This window comes from Hylobates moloch, unplaced genomic scaffold, assembly GCF_009828535.3.
Source record: "Hylobates moloch isolate HMO894 unplaced genomic scaffold, HMol_V3 SCAFFOLD_11, whole genome shotgun sequence".
Lineage (NCBI taxonomy): Eukaryota > Metazoa > Chordata > Mammalia > Primates > Hylobatidae > Hylobates > Hylobates moloch.
The window spans coordinates 21,826,948-21,843,239 of NW_026652286.1; the positions used below are offsets into that span (position 1 = coordinate 21,826,948).

General features: G+C 35.9%; 1 long non-coding RNA gene across 2 annotated transcripts in view; it reads left to right on the forward strand.

Moving 5' to 3' along the window:
• The first annotated feature begins 3,702 nt into the window (after positions 1-3,702).
• The window catches only part of LOC131384615 (uncharacterized), a 179,222-nt gene continuing 166,632 nt past the window's right edge, over positions 3,703-16,292 (forward strand). For both annotated transcript variants that reach the window (XR_009215640.1, XR_009215639.1), the window contains exons 1-2: positions 3,703-3,812; positions 12,011-12,240. This is a non-coding gene — a long non-coding RNA (uncharacterized LOC131384615). The remainder of the gene's footprint in view (positions 3,813-12,010; positions 12,241-16,292) is intronic.

Here is a 16,292-nt window from a genome sequence, read left to right on the forward strand (position 1 = left end):
ATAGGAGGGGCACAAACAGGACACAACTTTCCAGTTGCATGCGCCTTGAACAGTGCTGACCTGTGACTAAGTGTTTTCTGGATGCAGAGTCCTGCTTGCTTAACCACATTTCCATCTACTTCATAAGGACCATCATTATCCCAAGCTCTGCTGCCCAGGGTATGGATAATCTTAAGCAGAGAAAACCCTTCTGTTCTCTTCCCAAATAAAGAGACAAATTCTGCTTTCTTCATCTGGCCCATAGAAAGCAAATGAAAAAAAAAGTTTGGAATTATGGAAACTGTTCCTTCTTGATTTGTCTAAATTTTCCCAGATTACTCTACTTTTTGATAAATTAGAATGTAGCAAATATGTTAACTTATTCAGTACATTATTGTCATTATTATTAGCTTCATCTCAAAACAAATGTGCTTGGCATGAGCCATGTGAAGGTTTCTGGGTTGGTATTAGCAACAGGTTTAGTCTTAGTTACATTCATGAGCTCCACATAATATGTGTATATGGAATTGGAAGCCTGGCAGGGCCATTTGGAATAAGTTCTTAACTATGATTCTCTTTAATAGTTGGAGAAAACTTTAAATGCATCAACAAAAACTTAAAGGAATGTTCAATTTTTCACTTTCAGTTATGTTCAAATTACTTAAATTGGGTGGATAGTTGTGGAAATATTGTTTAAATGGTAACATTGAAGTTACGTAGAGAAAAATAAAAGAATGTTCTTGCCCCAACCCATTTTCCCTCTGCTCATAAATGCATTTCATATTGTTTAATAGTGTAGGAAGAATTAAACAAAGGGATTGAAACCTAATGTTCAATTTAAATGGGTTTTTGCAATGTTTCCAACACTTAGAGGTAAAAACATTTATTTTTTTTTTAATGTACTGAGGAAAATGAAAAGCAACAATAGCATTTAATTAGCACTGGGACTTCATGCTCAGTTTCCTGTGTTATACTTGCCTACACATTTCTTACCAGAGGGAATTAATTTAACAGTCTGGCATTGTCTAGGGATGGTAAGAGGAGAGAATGAGTAGGAAAATATGTCCAAAGGCAGAGAAAATAAACTTTTGCTAAGCTTTTTTTTTCAAATTACAATTGGATTTGGCAATAATTTGTGAAATACTTGTCTGCTATTATTCCATCTTCATCGTGTGGCATTTTCGGGCTCAGATGAATTGTTGGCAGATATTTGAGTTTTCAGAAATATACTAAGACATTTATTTTCTGCTATATTGGTCACAGAGACCACATAGCATCATGACTCTGGGCTCAAATGTATCAATGGCCTCAGACAGTCTGAAAATATTGGCTTCATATACAACATTTTAGCCTCTGTGGTTTGTTTTAAGAAGAGGCAATATCACCTCTACATATTACAGACTTGATAGTTTCTGAGGTCTTTGGATCAAGTGGCTGTTTTTCTCATCAAGTACTAATCCTCACATTTACCATCCTGTAATATATAGATTAAGATCAATGATATAATTGTGTTTATGATCTTAGTAGAAATCTTATGCATATCTAAAGAATAGTTTTCTTATTTAGAGAAATAAAAGTGGAGCAAAAAGTAGGCAATATTTAAGATAATTTTGAAATGTGCAAATGTGCAACTACATAGATTAATCTGATTCACAAGGCATATATTGGCTCCTTCCCCTCTGACCCCATGGTATGTGATTTATTCAAGTATTAGAGCTGGTATCATCATCTACTTTGTTCACTTCTATGAGGATTTATTTACTCAACTACTTGTATGAGGTTTCTCTACTTGAAGTAGATTAAAGAAATTTGAGAACATGGCTACAAGAATTTGTGTATTCACTTCAGCACCTACCAATAAATGCCCTTACCTTAGCACTCAGTGATATTTATTGGATAAAATTACATCATTTTCAAGCTATAAAGACCTGAGATTTCAACAAATTGATGTCACTTTATAAATAAGAGAATTCAGGGAGAGACTGTCACTTTCCTGGAGTCACATGGTCAGTCAATGAAGAATTTTTATCAACCCATATGTACTACCCCCTGGTCTAATACTCATACTTTGGCTCCATTAACGGGCATCAGCATTATTGTTATAATTCAGCATCTTATATTTCATATCGTAACTTCTTTCTTTCTCAGTATTATCTTTTATTTATGACTTTTTCTTAATAGTTATATAGTAATAAAGCAGTGATTTTGTATTAGTTCATTTTCACACTGCTATAAAAATACTACCTGAGATTGGGTATTTATAAAGGAAAGAGGTTTAATTGACTTATAGTTCTGCAGGTCTGGAGAGACCTTAGAAAACTTACAATCATGGCTGAAGGCAAAGGGGAAGCAAGGCACGTCTTCACAAGGTGGCAGGAGAGAGAGAGAATAAAGAGGAAACTGCAACTTTTAAACCATCAGATCATGTGAGAACGCCTTCATTATCATGAGAACAGCATAGGGGAAACAGCCACCACCATCCCATTGCCTCCCATCAGTCTCCTCCCTTGACATGTAGGGATTGCAATTTGAGATGAGATTTGGTTAGGGACACAGAGTCAAAACGTATCAACTTTTAAAGAAATGTGTAAATGTTAGCATTGTTAAAATACTAATTAAACATGCAAATGTGTTTATAAGGAATATGGTTCTTAACTGCACTTCAATTTTTTCCCTTTGAAATAAATCATGCTGTTTTTTTTTAACTTTCACCCCCTACTCCATCTCTCAAGTGAGCAAGGTGAACTGGAGAGTTTTTGCTTTGCTTTTTTCTGTTTTGTTTTTTAATGTGTTACAGATAGTTCTTACTGTTAACATTTCTGGCTTTCTGATTATGCATTTGACTTAACTATGCAGAATTTTCAAAACTATTTTTTCTTGCCATGTAGAACACAGTGATTAATACCACTAATGTGGTTAGGGCAAAAGGCTGAGAGCAGAGACTCAAAGTCCAACAAAAGGTGACAATGAATAACTATGAAACCACTCCATCCACTTTGTTTTTAAAAGTTACTAATTCAGTAACAGGGCCTTTGATACAGGTCCTTTAATTACAAATTGTATTTTGATAAAGTGATTTCTGTTAAAGACAAAAATGTATTACACCTTTTCGTTGATTTTATTCAGGCTATCATAGTGCAGAGGGCACCTCAGGTCTGCAGATGGCAGTGTCTCAGCAAAATGGTTTGCCTTAGACTTTTACAGAGATGGTTAAGTAAGTTACAGGTAGGGTGATTTTATAGGTGTGATTGTTTTACTACCAGAGGACATCTCATTCAGTTAAGTAAATGGGCAGCGTTTATCTCTGTGTAAACTACTTGCAAGAGGACAACGTTTTCACTTTAGATAATTGCTCATGAGACAGAGAATGGAAAGTTGGCAAGTGGTGAAAGAGAAAGGGTCTGTGTGCAGTCTTTTCATTTCTTAGTGGGATGTTTGTGTTGAAGACAAAGATATGCATGAATCATGAAAATTTTTCAGCCTTCTTCTGTAAAGTTTCCTTTAAGAAAGATTTATCCTTTTACATTTCCACCCTCTTCTTAAGACACGACCATCAGAACAGCCCACACAATCACCTTAAGAAACCTATATTAGTTTTCTGTGGCTGCTGTAACAAATTTATGCAAATTAGATGACATCAAACAATGGAATTTTATTTCTGAATAGCTTTGGAGTCCAGAAGTCTGAAATCAGTATCACTGGGCCATACTCAAGGTGTAGACAGGGTTGCCTTTCCTTGGGAGGCTGCAGGAGAGAAGCTGTCCCTTACTTTGTTCAACTCTGGCAGTTTCCAGCATTTCTTAGTTTGTAGCCACTTCCTTCCAGTCTTCAAGGTGAGCATCTTCAAATCTCTCCTCATCTTCACATTGTCTTTTCTGTGTGTATGTCAAACATCCCTCTAACACTTGAAAACATTTGTGATTATATTTATGGCCCACCTGGATAATCCAAAATAATCTCTACATAGCAAGATTCTTAACCGAATCACATCTGCAAAGACCCAATCTCATCTTCAATGACCGTTTTTTTCCGTTAGAGACGGCATTTATAGGTTTCAGGGATTAGGGCTTTATATCTTTGAAGGTCATTATTTAGTCTATTATAGACTCATGCATTTATTTTCCCAAATTTATACAGCAAATAAATGGTAAAGGAATTCTATCCTGGGATATGCTCTTTGCTTTTTTCCATAATTGTTTTAATTTGAGAAAAGGGATAAGAGATTAATTCACATTTTTGAGCACCTACTATATTCTTCCTAGAGGTGTGTTACATTCATTATCTCATTTCATTTCAGTGTCAATACTGAGAGAGCAACTGGCAGTATTTCTATTTTACCAGTGAAGGGAAAAAAAGCAATTTTGTCTGTGCTATACAAACATTGATTTACAGGTTCCAGATTCACCGGTAGGTAGATGCTGCTTGTGGTCAAGTTTTCAACAGTACAGAGATGTAGAAACATAACACAGAAAAATGAAATAATTCCATGTTAATGCCATTGCTAAGAATCAATTTCTTTCATCCCATCTCTTCCTCTCTTTGAAGAGTGCTCATTTATTATTAAATTGGATCTTTCCAATATTTTGTATGTTAAAATGCCCTTTCCAAAAATAGTGTAAACATATAGTAGTTGTTCTGTTTGTTGGTTTGTTTTAACATCAAAATTTAATGTTTACAGTCAAGATTTGTGTTATTACTGCTTAATTTATTCTTTTATAAAATAGCACAGTCCAGGAAACTTGACGGGCCTTCATTTACTACACTATCACAGCTAGTATGTGGTGGCATTGTGATTTAAGTTAATCATGACTCCAAACCCTGTTTTCTCCCCCACTAAAAAGGAGTCCTACTGATTATTGGAGAGAAGATAGTATGAGTTTTTCCCCTTGCTTCTCTGCCACCTGTTGTCGTGTGTTGTTTTAATGCAGAGATAAGTAATTAACAGCATGTAACTAATCTGCAATTGTGTTGTTTCCTTGCATGTGTTATGTAATATTATCACATTTTGGCATATGGTCATTTATTATCAAAAGAACAGAAATACACTGATTATTCCAGTGGTGTTGGTGGAGATTTGCATGTAAGGGAGGGGATGTGTAATCATTTCAATAAAGCTGCATTTGTAGTTCATCTCATTTCATAATTTACAGACATGCTGAGCTCCTTTGCAGGTCTTATGTATAATTGAATGGATGAGCTGCATATTAAAGTGGCTGAATTTGTGTATGCTTTCCTGATCAAACCACATATTTCATTATTGGAATTTTCAGAGACTGGTAGTTTGCTCATGAAGTTGAATTTTTAAGTAAATGAGATGATGGAAATGGTTTGAAGAACTGTGCCTACTACTTACTAATTGCACTCTTTTACACAATTCTCAAGCTTAAGTATTTTAACTGTTTGCTTCTTTTATGACAGAATGCAGTTTCTCTGTATAATCACTCAGTATACCCCATTATATTTATATTCATGCTTTACAAAGTTATATTGTTTATCTTATATGAATGAGGAAAAGTGGGATCTGAAAATTTCCTTTTCTTTAGTAAATTGAATTTGAGTTTCAATTTGGCAAAGGATATAGAAGGAGCCTATATTTCTAGGTATTGTTTCAGGTGAAACATTACATTTAGGAATATGTAAGAATTTGTGCATCCTTCTATAGGCCAACTCTATAATGATAAGTTATTATTTTAGAGCTGGACATTTCTTTTGGGGAAGTGATAGACCAGTCCTATTCCCACTAAAAATTGAAAGAAATAGATGGAGAGGGTACATGTTTATGTTATTTCAAATATAGTCGAAATGTCAAAAAAAGAAGAAAGAAGGAGGGGGGAATAGAGAGGGAAGGGAAGAAAAGAGGGAGAAAAGGGGCTGAACTGTTATGCTATTAAATGTCTAACACTTGGTTCTGCTTATATAATTTTAGAAAAGTAATAAAAGCTAAATAATGTTATTGTGATTTTTATTGGTCATAAAACTGAAATCCAAAGCAGTTAAGTAGTTTGTCTAAGGTCAGACATAAAGTAAGGGGTGGGCCAGAAATTTTAACCCATGGCTGTCTGGTGCTGTATTAGTCCATTTTCATGCTGCTGATAAAGTCATACCCAAGACTGGGCAATTTACAAAAGAGAGAAGTTTAATGGGCTTATAGTTCCATGCGGCTCACAGTGTTGGTGGGAGGTGAAAGGCATGTCTTACATGGTGGTGGCAGGTGAGAGAACTTGTACAGGGAAACTCCTGTTTTTAAAACCATCAGATCTCATCAGACTTATTCACTATCACAAGAACAGTACAGGAAAGACCTGGCCCCATGATTCAGTTATCTCCCACTTGGTCCCTCCCACAACACATGGAAATTATGGAAGCTACAAGGTGAGATTTGGATGGGAACACAGAGCCAAATCATATCAGGTAGGAAGCCCATATTTCACTTCCAGATCTACTCCTCATGGGCTGACTTTTTTCTAAGAAGTGTGGGGCTGTAAAAACAAGCATTTTTCAGGATGGAAACAGTATACTCTTTGGATTGAGATAATTTTCAAATCATTATTGGGTAATCGATGTGGTACAATCAGTTTACACATTCTTAAACATTTGCTCCATTTAAGTATTCTAGTCCTCCTCTGTTCAGTGGGGAGAAGGGATGGAAGAGAGAGCAAAGTTAGAGAGCAGAAGGACCAGATGAATATGAGGTCTACTAACTGGAGAACAAATAACTGTAATGGTGTTAATGGGCCACATGTAGGGGAACACTCCCCCAAATTTAAATGTTGAAGTCCTAACACCCAGTACCTCAGAAAGTGACTATAGTTGGAGATACTGTTTTTAAAGAGAGAATTAAGGTTAAATGAGGTCATATGTGTGGGTTCGAGGCCAATATGACTGGTGTCCTCATAAGAAGAGGAGCTTAGGACACAGATATGCACAGAGGGGAGACCATGTGATGATAAAAAGAAGATGACCATCTACAAGCCAAGGAGAGAAGCTACAGAAGAAACAAACCTGCTGACATCTTGATGTGGGATTTCCAGTCTTTGCAACTGTGAAAAAATAAATTTTGGTTGTTTAAGCCACCCAGTCTGTGGTAGTTTGTTTTGGTAACCCTAGCAAACTAATACCAATAGTTTAGTGTTATTAAACTATTTGCTGAATTTGTGATTATAATGAATATATATGGACTGTTGCAAATTTAGAAAGTACTAAAAGCAAGAAAATAAGCTACCACCCAGAGATACCCATTATTACATCATTAACAGATTGATTCATTTTCTTCTAGTCCCTGTCTCTTGTGTCTTTCTCACCTTCTCAATTCCCTACATTATATACATGAAGAAGATTTATTTTCTGTGATTTTTGGTGTTTAATGAGTGATAAAAAAGCAAATGTTGAGAGTAGATATTGTCTGAAAAGGGTAATTCCTGTGCCTTTTGATGAGTTCATGCTAAGCAGAGCTCCCACATCACTTCTATAGCATCTATACATGTGCCTTGTCCCCGGGTGTTCAGAAACCTGATATTTAGTACTTAAAGGGTGCATAATTGTGAACTTGTAATCATAGTTATCAGAATTGATGCCTGATAACCTCAGGAACTGCCATAAAAAATGAAAAGCAGGGCTTTCTGTTATTATCTGTAATCCCACTTCTTAAACAATCATATTAATAGCTTTAGATGTTTATTTTCATATTTATGTGAATAGATATATAAACATATATTCCATGTTTATAATAATATAATTTATATATTTTTTGTATTATATACTTTTAGAATGAGCATTTTCATATCATTAAATGTTAATAGTCATTATAGTTTTGACTACAAAATATTTCATCCTACTATTACATCATTATAACTAGTCAAAATATTTTTTGTTTCATCATTAATTTCTTTAAATTTTTTGCTTTGGTTATATAAATCACTATAATAAACACTTCTGAGTGCAAAGTTATTTTTTATTGAAGAATACTTCAGAGAGAAAATATCTCAGTAAAATTATTAGATCATAAACATATTTATGAAACTTTATCTCTTTTTAAAAATTAGTTTCTAAAGTTTGTATATGAGTTTATTTTCACACCAGCATCAGAATAGAGAGAGAGAGGGAAAGAGAAAGAGGGTGCACATTTGTGTTATACTCTAGCCAGGGGTAAGCATTTTAATGTTTTTGTTTGCTTGCTTAACAGGAAAAACATGTTTAGCCCTTGTTTTAATGATGATTACTGTATTTTTCCTAAAGTTAGATTAAGAGAGGATGGCATTGAATTAAAACCACTGTGGTTTGCCAGAACTATGTTTGTTTGCTTCGGAATCTTAGGTCTTACTTTTGTCTTACGCTTCAGATACACTTTCTTTAGATGGTCTTTTCCTCTCCCCTCTGTCACTTCAGGATTCTGCTATTACTTGTTATTTAAAGTTGTTATCTTGATAGTAAGTAGTAATTGAAGGCGGTGAAGTCTTTGCTATTTGAGCAAGTTTCAGCCTCAATCATAAATCATGCCCCTGTTCTTGGATTGTAACCTTTGAGGATTTCCTGCCTTTACTCCGGCTGCAGTTATTTTCTCAGTACTTAATTTTGCCTCTCCGTCAGGAGTAAGGTTTCGCTATAAGATGGTGCAAATTCTCCCAATGACTGTGGCCCTAAGGGCTTTTAAACTGTCCTGACAGCCCATACTCACCCTTCGCAAATTGTCAGCAATTGTAGGGAGCTCTAGTTGTAGCTGCCGCTTCAGGTCTACCCCAGGTGATACCTGTTTATGTTTTCTCTTTCTCTCAAGGCACTATTGATCTTTGGCTTTTCAGGCAGTTGTTTGCTCTGACCTCAACTCTCTAAAGAATGTTTAAAAAGTCCTGCATTTATGGTCCTCTTTTCCATTGCAAGGGTGAGAGTGACTCTCCTTCTTCCTTTCTACATCCCCGACAAATGGCAACATTTTCCACAGTGGATTTTTATAAAGTGTTTTACAAAACTCTGGAAGAGAGAAGGTGGGGAGAGAGGAGAGTCCCTGAGATTTTATTAAGTGAAGATTAATAATGTTATTGAGTGAGTCACATTCAAAATGTGTTTCTATTCCTTGCTGGGAATTCTTCACATCAAAAGAGAAATTCCCTCAAGGTCTAGAGAGAAGTTTTTAATTTTCACACTTTTCCAGCTCATACTTGTTCTTGCTTCTTACTCAACTACTGTGAATATTAATGATTATAACCATTAACATTTGTTGTATGAATTGTACTATTGCAAAATGAAACTCTAAAGGAAAATGACATTTTCTTCACATTGTTTATGTTTATGGAAAATCCAGAATCCTGGGTGGTAAAGGATTAATGAGAGTAATGACTCTCACAATTATAACCTGATTACTGCCAAACAACTTCAAATAAACTAAGCAGCAAAAAGTATTAGTCTTTCATATAGATCTTGCTTTTAGTGGGAAAGTAGACTACACTGGAAAGAAGGAGTGTATATAAGCGTCTGTTAATTTAATGGGAGTTGATGCTGGGAGAATAATCTAGGGTAATATGGGATACAAAAGTAAAACTTTGCTTTCTTCTGTAAAGAAGACAGGAATCTCTTTTCTTAGAAGCCTTTATCTCCTTAGCACCCAGAGGCTTCCATTACTGATATTGGGGATGGATAAACGGTTATGATATTTGAAGGTATTTGTGAGAGGAACCTGGACTGCTGGTTTAAGCATCACTTGTGTCTTCCAAAGCCTTGGCAAACTTAACACTGTACAAATTATACAGCTTAGAGAAGCTTGTAAATAGCCTGTAATTCACTTTTGTCCCTGTAGATTTGTGGGTGGGTATATTGGTCTAAAAAATTGTAAGGCCATATAGTTTGAAGGTATACTAGTTGGAATATAGAAATTATTGATTCTTCACAATTCCCTCTCAGTAGGCATTTCAAATGGTTTGTAGAATGAACACTTTTTTGCATATTTTTCAATTTACACAATTAGCATAAAATACTCTGTTGTAGTCATTGGGACATCAGAATAAGCTTGCTCCTCTGCTTTTTGCTATTTTTATGTTTTTTCCCCAATAATTTAGTTAACATATTCTCATTTCATAAGTGTTTTTATTTAAATTTGAAAACAACTACTCTCTTTCATAGCAGAAGTAAATAGGAGATTCTTGATTCTTGAAATGGCTACTTAAAGTTAATTCATACGTTCAAACATTTACTTTTCTTTCTAGAAATTTTGAAGAAAATGTGTTTATTTTTCCCAGTATATTTTTTTTAATAAAAAAAGTAAAATGAGTACCTTTATGAAGTTCTATGCCCAGTGGGAAGGACAGGAATTGCAAAGGGATTACAAACTATTTTTTTCTTATATCTGGGAGAAGGTCAGAAAAGAAAAGTAACCCGGTCAGATCTCCTTATAAACATGCTAATAATAGATATGACAATGTTTACTACTGGGAGAGTTCTTTATTTGGAGTGCTTTTAGCAGGCTATTCATGATCTGTCCAGGATTGCTTATGGTAAATAAATTTGGACTCTATGAACTCACGGCCATTGCTTGCTTTTGTTGAAACTATACTTTTATTAGAGACTGAACATTTTTAATATGGACAATATACTTTGTAATGTTAAAAAAAACAAAGACAGGGAGCTATCATTAGAGGACTAGACTTTTCCCTATTTTAATTGTTGCTTTCATCATTTAGTTACAGTAAAATTTAATACTAAGTGAAAATATTTGATTCTTGTGAATCTTAGTTGACAATCTGATTTTATTTTCACACAGGTATAAATAAGTGATTTTTAACAGCAATGATCACATAAGCTAAGAAACCTTAAGTTGTCTTTGATATCTCCTCTTGCATACCCATATCTAATCAAATATATTCTGTCAGTTTTAGTTCTACATGTCTTGAATGTGTTTGTTTTTCTTTCGCGTTGCTGTCACTGCAGGCAGGCTAAGCCACTATCATCTCTTCTGTGGTTCTTGCAATAGCCTCCTTACATGTTTCCTGTCCCTGCTGGTATTCTCCTCCAATACGTTTTCTACACCACTGATTCTCTCTTTAGAGGCTTTCAGGAATTTCCTATGGCTTTTCCTCTAAAGGCCAAAACCTTTAACACTGCTTCACAGGCCCCCGCCCACCCTGAATTCTCCATTAATCCAATCACAACAGTATTATTTCTGTTTCCAAGCTTCTTCCCACCCCACTGAAGGGTCTTAACACATGTTTTTTTCCCTGCCTGAAGCACTTTTCCTCAGCTGATGGGCTTGTCATAGATTAATAAATTTCATGTCCTCTTTGAAGACCCCTTGATCTTCAATGCTAGAAGGGGAATTTATTGTATAATCTTGCTGCTGCTTCTACTTCTTTATAGGATTTATCCAAGTTGAAACTAACTAATTGGCACTTTTAAATTTATCTATCTGTCTGATTTCTGTAGTCCCATCTTCTCTTCAAGCTTTGTAAGTCTCTTTTGTTTACTGCTCTATCACAATGGAAAACCAGCATCCAGCAAGTAGAAAGCATTCCAAAAAATAAGCAAATTAACATAGTAAGGAATTTCCAGGTGATAAAAGAACAATGAGTGGGTGCTGTGTATTGTTCGATGTTTAAGGTGGAATTAGCCCTGGTTTTTCCTCCTGAATCTGTGCTTTGATAAATGTTGTATAGATACAATTCTCCTTTATAACTAAACACTTACTGCAGAGAAATAAGCAAGGTCATCTGTCAAGATTAGCACATTGCTTTATTACACACAGGCAACTTCTTTGAAGTGCTTAGTGTTTAGTGAAGGCATTGCTTGAGAATGAAGCAGGTAAAATATCTTCTCTAATGAGAAGAATATCCATCAAGTGTTCATAAAGAATAATGGGGAAATATCTCCCATAAAGTTACAAGATTATGAATAAATAATAGGACAGACATTCTAGATTTCAGATTTTTATGGAAGCTAAACTTGTCAAGCAAAATATATTCATTCAGAAGAAAGTTCACAATTCTCTTCAATTTGCTTTCAGTATAGTTGTTTTTTCACTCTTATTCTGTTTCTGTTCTGTACACAGGTAGAGTTCAGGTTTTTATGTCAAAGCTTCAGACTATCATTTATCAGCGTGCCAATGGGGGAGAACTGTGAAGAAATTGACACAATGGTCATTAAATTTCTGTAGAAGAGGTGAACATCTGATTGTTCTCAGAGATGCTTCTGGCTTTTAACAAATAAGGCAGAACATAAACAGCTCCAGGCAAGACAGAAAACATCAGTCATCTGATTCCAGCATCTGTGTTATGCCCAGTAAGGATGAGTGGGTTTTAATTTTTATGTATCACCTATATCACTTCTGGAACCATCTCAGTGGTTTGGTAGATTGCCTTACTAAATACTAAATCTCTTAGAAATTCTTTGGTCCAGTGGTCGAATATAGTCACATCGATTACATATGTCACTGAGTACTGGTTTTGTCCTTCAACGGATTGGTATATTGTTCTATATAGGTGATATATTGAGAGGTCTTGAACTCTATAGAAAATTTATGGTAATAAGATCGCAACCATAGTTTATTTTGTTATAGGTTCTCCATTATGAAGAATGATCTGAGAAGAGTCTTAGTCCATTTAAGTGGTTAAAACATAATGCCATAGACTTGAGGGCTTATAAACAATAGAAACTTATTTCTCACAATTCTAAAGGTTAAGAAGTCCAAGATTAAGGTGCTTATATTTGGGGTCTGGTGAAACCCTGCCTCTTAATTAATAGATGGCATCCTCCTTCTGTGTCCTCAAATGGAGAAAGCGAACAGAGGAGCTTTCTTTTTTTATGAGGGCACTTATTGCATTCATAGGGACTCCATCCTCATAACCTAATCACCTCCCAAAGTCTCCACTCCCTAATAGTCTCACATGGAGGATTAGATTTCAACATATGGATTTTGGGTAAACATAAAGATCCAGTGTCTATAGCAAGAAGTTTATATTTTCATAGAACAAAGGAAATAAATTATTATTTTTTATGGAATGATCTAGTGTAATGTCTCCTAATCTGCCAATTTCACACTATGTGTTTAATGTTTTATGTACTTTGTGTGTGTGTGTGTGTACTTCTAGGAAATGATAACCTAATCTATATTACACAACTGTTTATGAGGTATTACAGACCTGAACAGAATCAGAGTGTATAAATACTATATGGAGAGAAGACTTTGGTTTTATACTGGGGGTTTACGACATAAAAGAGCAATAAGGACAGAGTTCTATTTTGCAAATTTTGCCAGTAATAACCATGTGTAGGGGTAGATATGCATTTGCACCTTCTCCATATACTTAATTTTACAGTGAGTAAAAAAATGCCAAAGATGAATTTTCTTTTATCCTTGTTTATTTCAAGTGGTGGAACATTTCCTCCATAGTTATCCTTGAGATATTGCTGATAATTTAGGTTAGATTAGCAGGAATTTAACTAGAAAACAGCGAAGGCCTAGCTGTGAAGGTTTTCAAAAAGACATGGACCATTTAAAGGAATAGTGCTGTATATGTAGTTTTGAATAATGTTTTGCGCAATACTCATAAATAATGATATTTCACAAGTATGAGTTGGAGGAAGTATGAGTTTAGTTAAAAAGGAGTGAAAAGAGAGTCTCTTGGCTACAGAGAGCATGACTTCAATGTAGCAAAATATGTCAATCCTTCTTTTAGTTAAAGTTGCTGTGTTTAAAATATCCTATATTTTAGTGGTACATGATTGCAATTGCTTTATTATGGTTACAAATTATGTGAATTTGGAAATTAGGGTATACAGAATAGGAGTGGCATTTTAGAACTTTACCATATCTGGTACCTCAGTTGAGATCTCTTAAACAGCTGGAGATACCTCTAGCAGCCCGGGGCTGGGACACCTAAGACTGGAGAAAACATTTCCAATATAAACTCTATCCACAGTCTATTTTTCGGGGTGTGGTGGCTCAAGGACAGTCTCAACTGGGACTCTAGAACCTTGAACCTACACGGGCCTTCTCTGTGAGGCTTGGAATTCTCGCAGCCTAGTGGCTAGATTCTGGGATTCTGGGAGGGAATGTACAAGAATGAAAGCTCCAGGAAGGAGAATTACGCAAAAATGATTTTTGTGTAATTAAAAAAAAAAATTATGTGAAATCTGCAAGACCTTTTATAATCTAGATTTAGAAGTCACATAACATTATTTGAAACTTACAATATTGATTGAGGAAGTCAAAAGCCCACTCAAATTCAAAGGGAAACTCATAGACCTTACTTCTTAATGAGAGGAGTGCAAAGGATTCTGAGGCCACATTTTAAAATGTCACAATTTTTATTCCATGGATTATTTACATTCTTCCCCATGAAAAATACATGTTCCACCTCCCAATACCCCACATAAGATTGTATCATGTTACTGAATCAGGCCAGAAACTTGTCATGTAAATCAGGTCCAAGTGCAGGTGAGACCTCTTGAGTTTGGTACCTCATGTTCTGCTCCTCTCAATCTGAAGACCTGTGAATTAAAGAAATACATTTAATTCAGGAACAGAAAGTCAACTACTGCATGTTCTCACTTATAAGAAGGAGCTAGGCCAGGCGCGGTGGCTCACGCCTGTAATCCCAGCGCTTTGGGAGGTTGAGATGGGTGGATCACTTGAGGTCAGGAGTTCAAGACCACCCTGACCAACATGGTGAAACCCCGTCTCTACTAAAAATACAAAAATTAGCCAGGCATGATAGTGCATGCCTGTAATCCCAGCTACTTGGGAGGCTGAGGCAGGAGAACCACTTTATCCCAGGAGATGGAGGTTGCAGTCAGCTGAGATCATGCCACTGCACTCCAGCCTAGGTGACAGAGTGAGACTCCATCTAAAAAAAAAAAAAAAAAAAAAAAAGGAGCTAAACATTAAGCACACGTGGCCATAAAGATGAGAACAATAGACAAAGCAGACTACCGGAGGGGGAAGGGAGGGAGGGGTGTGTGGGTTGAAGAACAACCTGTTGGATACTATGCTCACTACCTGGGTGATGGGATCTGAACCCCACACCTCAGCATCATGGAATATCTCCATGATGTTATCCATGATAACAAACCCACACGTGTACTCCCTGTATCTAAAAGTTGAAATTGTTTTAAAAAAGAAACAACTATATGCCCACACATTCAGCCAACAATAATTAGACAGGTATTCAATAAACTTAAATGCAGCTTGGCTTATTTAAAATGAGGAAAAAAATGACACATAAAATCGTTACTGGTCCAGAACATTTCTGATCCAGCTAGCATGTGTTGTCACTTCTGTGATTCAAGCTCATATTGTTGCCTGGAGATAATTCTTCATATCTCTTGTCTTTGTCCTTTGACTTATCTTACTATCCTCCATAGGAAATAGAACACGAAGATAATTATTTTTTGTTTGTGTAAATGGAAGTTCAGTGATAGGAAGTCTTGTCTTATATTGCTCTATCTCTGCCCTTTTCCACTTGAGTGGTAGTACTTCTCCCAGTATATTTTGTTCTTAAAAAGATTGTGGATATTTAAAAAATATCATTGAGATTTATTCAATTAGATACAGACTGATATGGTTTGGCTATGTCCCTACCCAAATCTCATCTTGAATTCCCATGTGATTTGGGAGGGATCCAGTGGGAGGTAATTGAATCATGGGGGCAAGTCTTTCCCATGCTTTCCTTGTGATAGTGAATAAGTCTCATGAGATCTGATGGTTTTAAAAGGAGGAGTTCCCCTGAATAAGCTCTCTCTCTTTGCCTGCTGCTATCCAGGTAAGACGTGACTTGCTCTTTCTTGCCTTCTGCCATGAACATGAGTCTTCCCTAGCCATATGGAACTGTAAGTCCAATTAAACCTCTTTCTTTTGTAAATTGCCCTGTCTTGGGCATATCTTTATCAGCAGTGTAAAAATTGACTAATACAGTCAATTGGTACCAGTAGAGTGGAGCGTTGCAGAAAAGATACCCCAAAATGTGGAAGCGACTTTGGAACTAGGTAACAGGCAGAGGATGGAACGGTTTGGGGGGCTAAGAAGAAGACAGGAGAATGTGGGAAAGTTTGAAACTTCATAGAGACTTGTTGAATGGCTTTGACAGAAATGCTGGTAGTGATATAAACAATATGCTCCAGGTTGAGGTGGTCTCAGATGGAGATGAGGAACTTGTTGGGAATTGGAACAAAGGTGACTCTTGTCATGTTTTAGCAAAGATACTGGTGGCATTTTGCCACTGCCCTAGAGATTTGTGGAACTTTGAACTTGAGAGAGATGATTTAAGGTATCTAGCAGAATAAATTTCTAAGCAGCAAAGCATTCAAGAGGTGGCTTGGTTGCTGTTATAAGG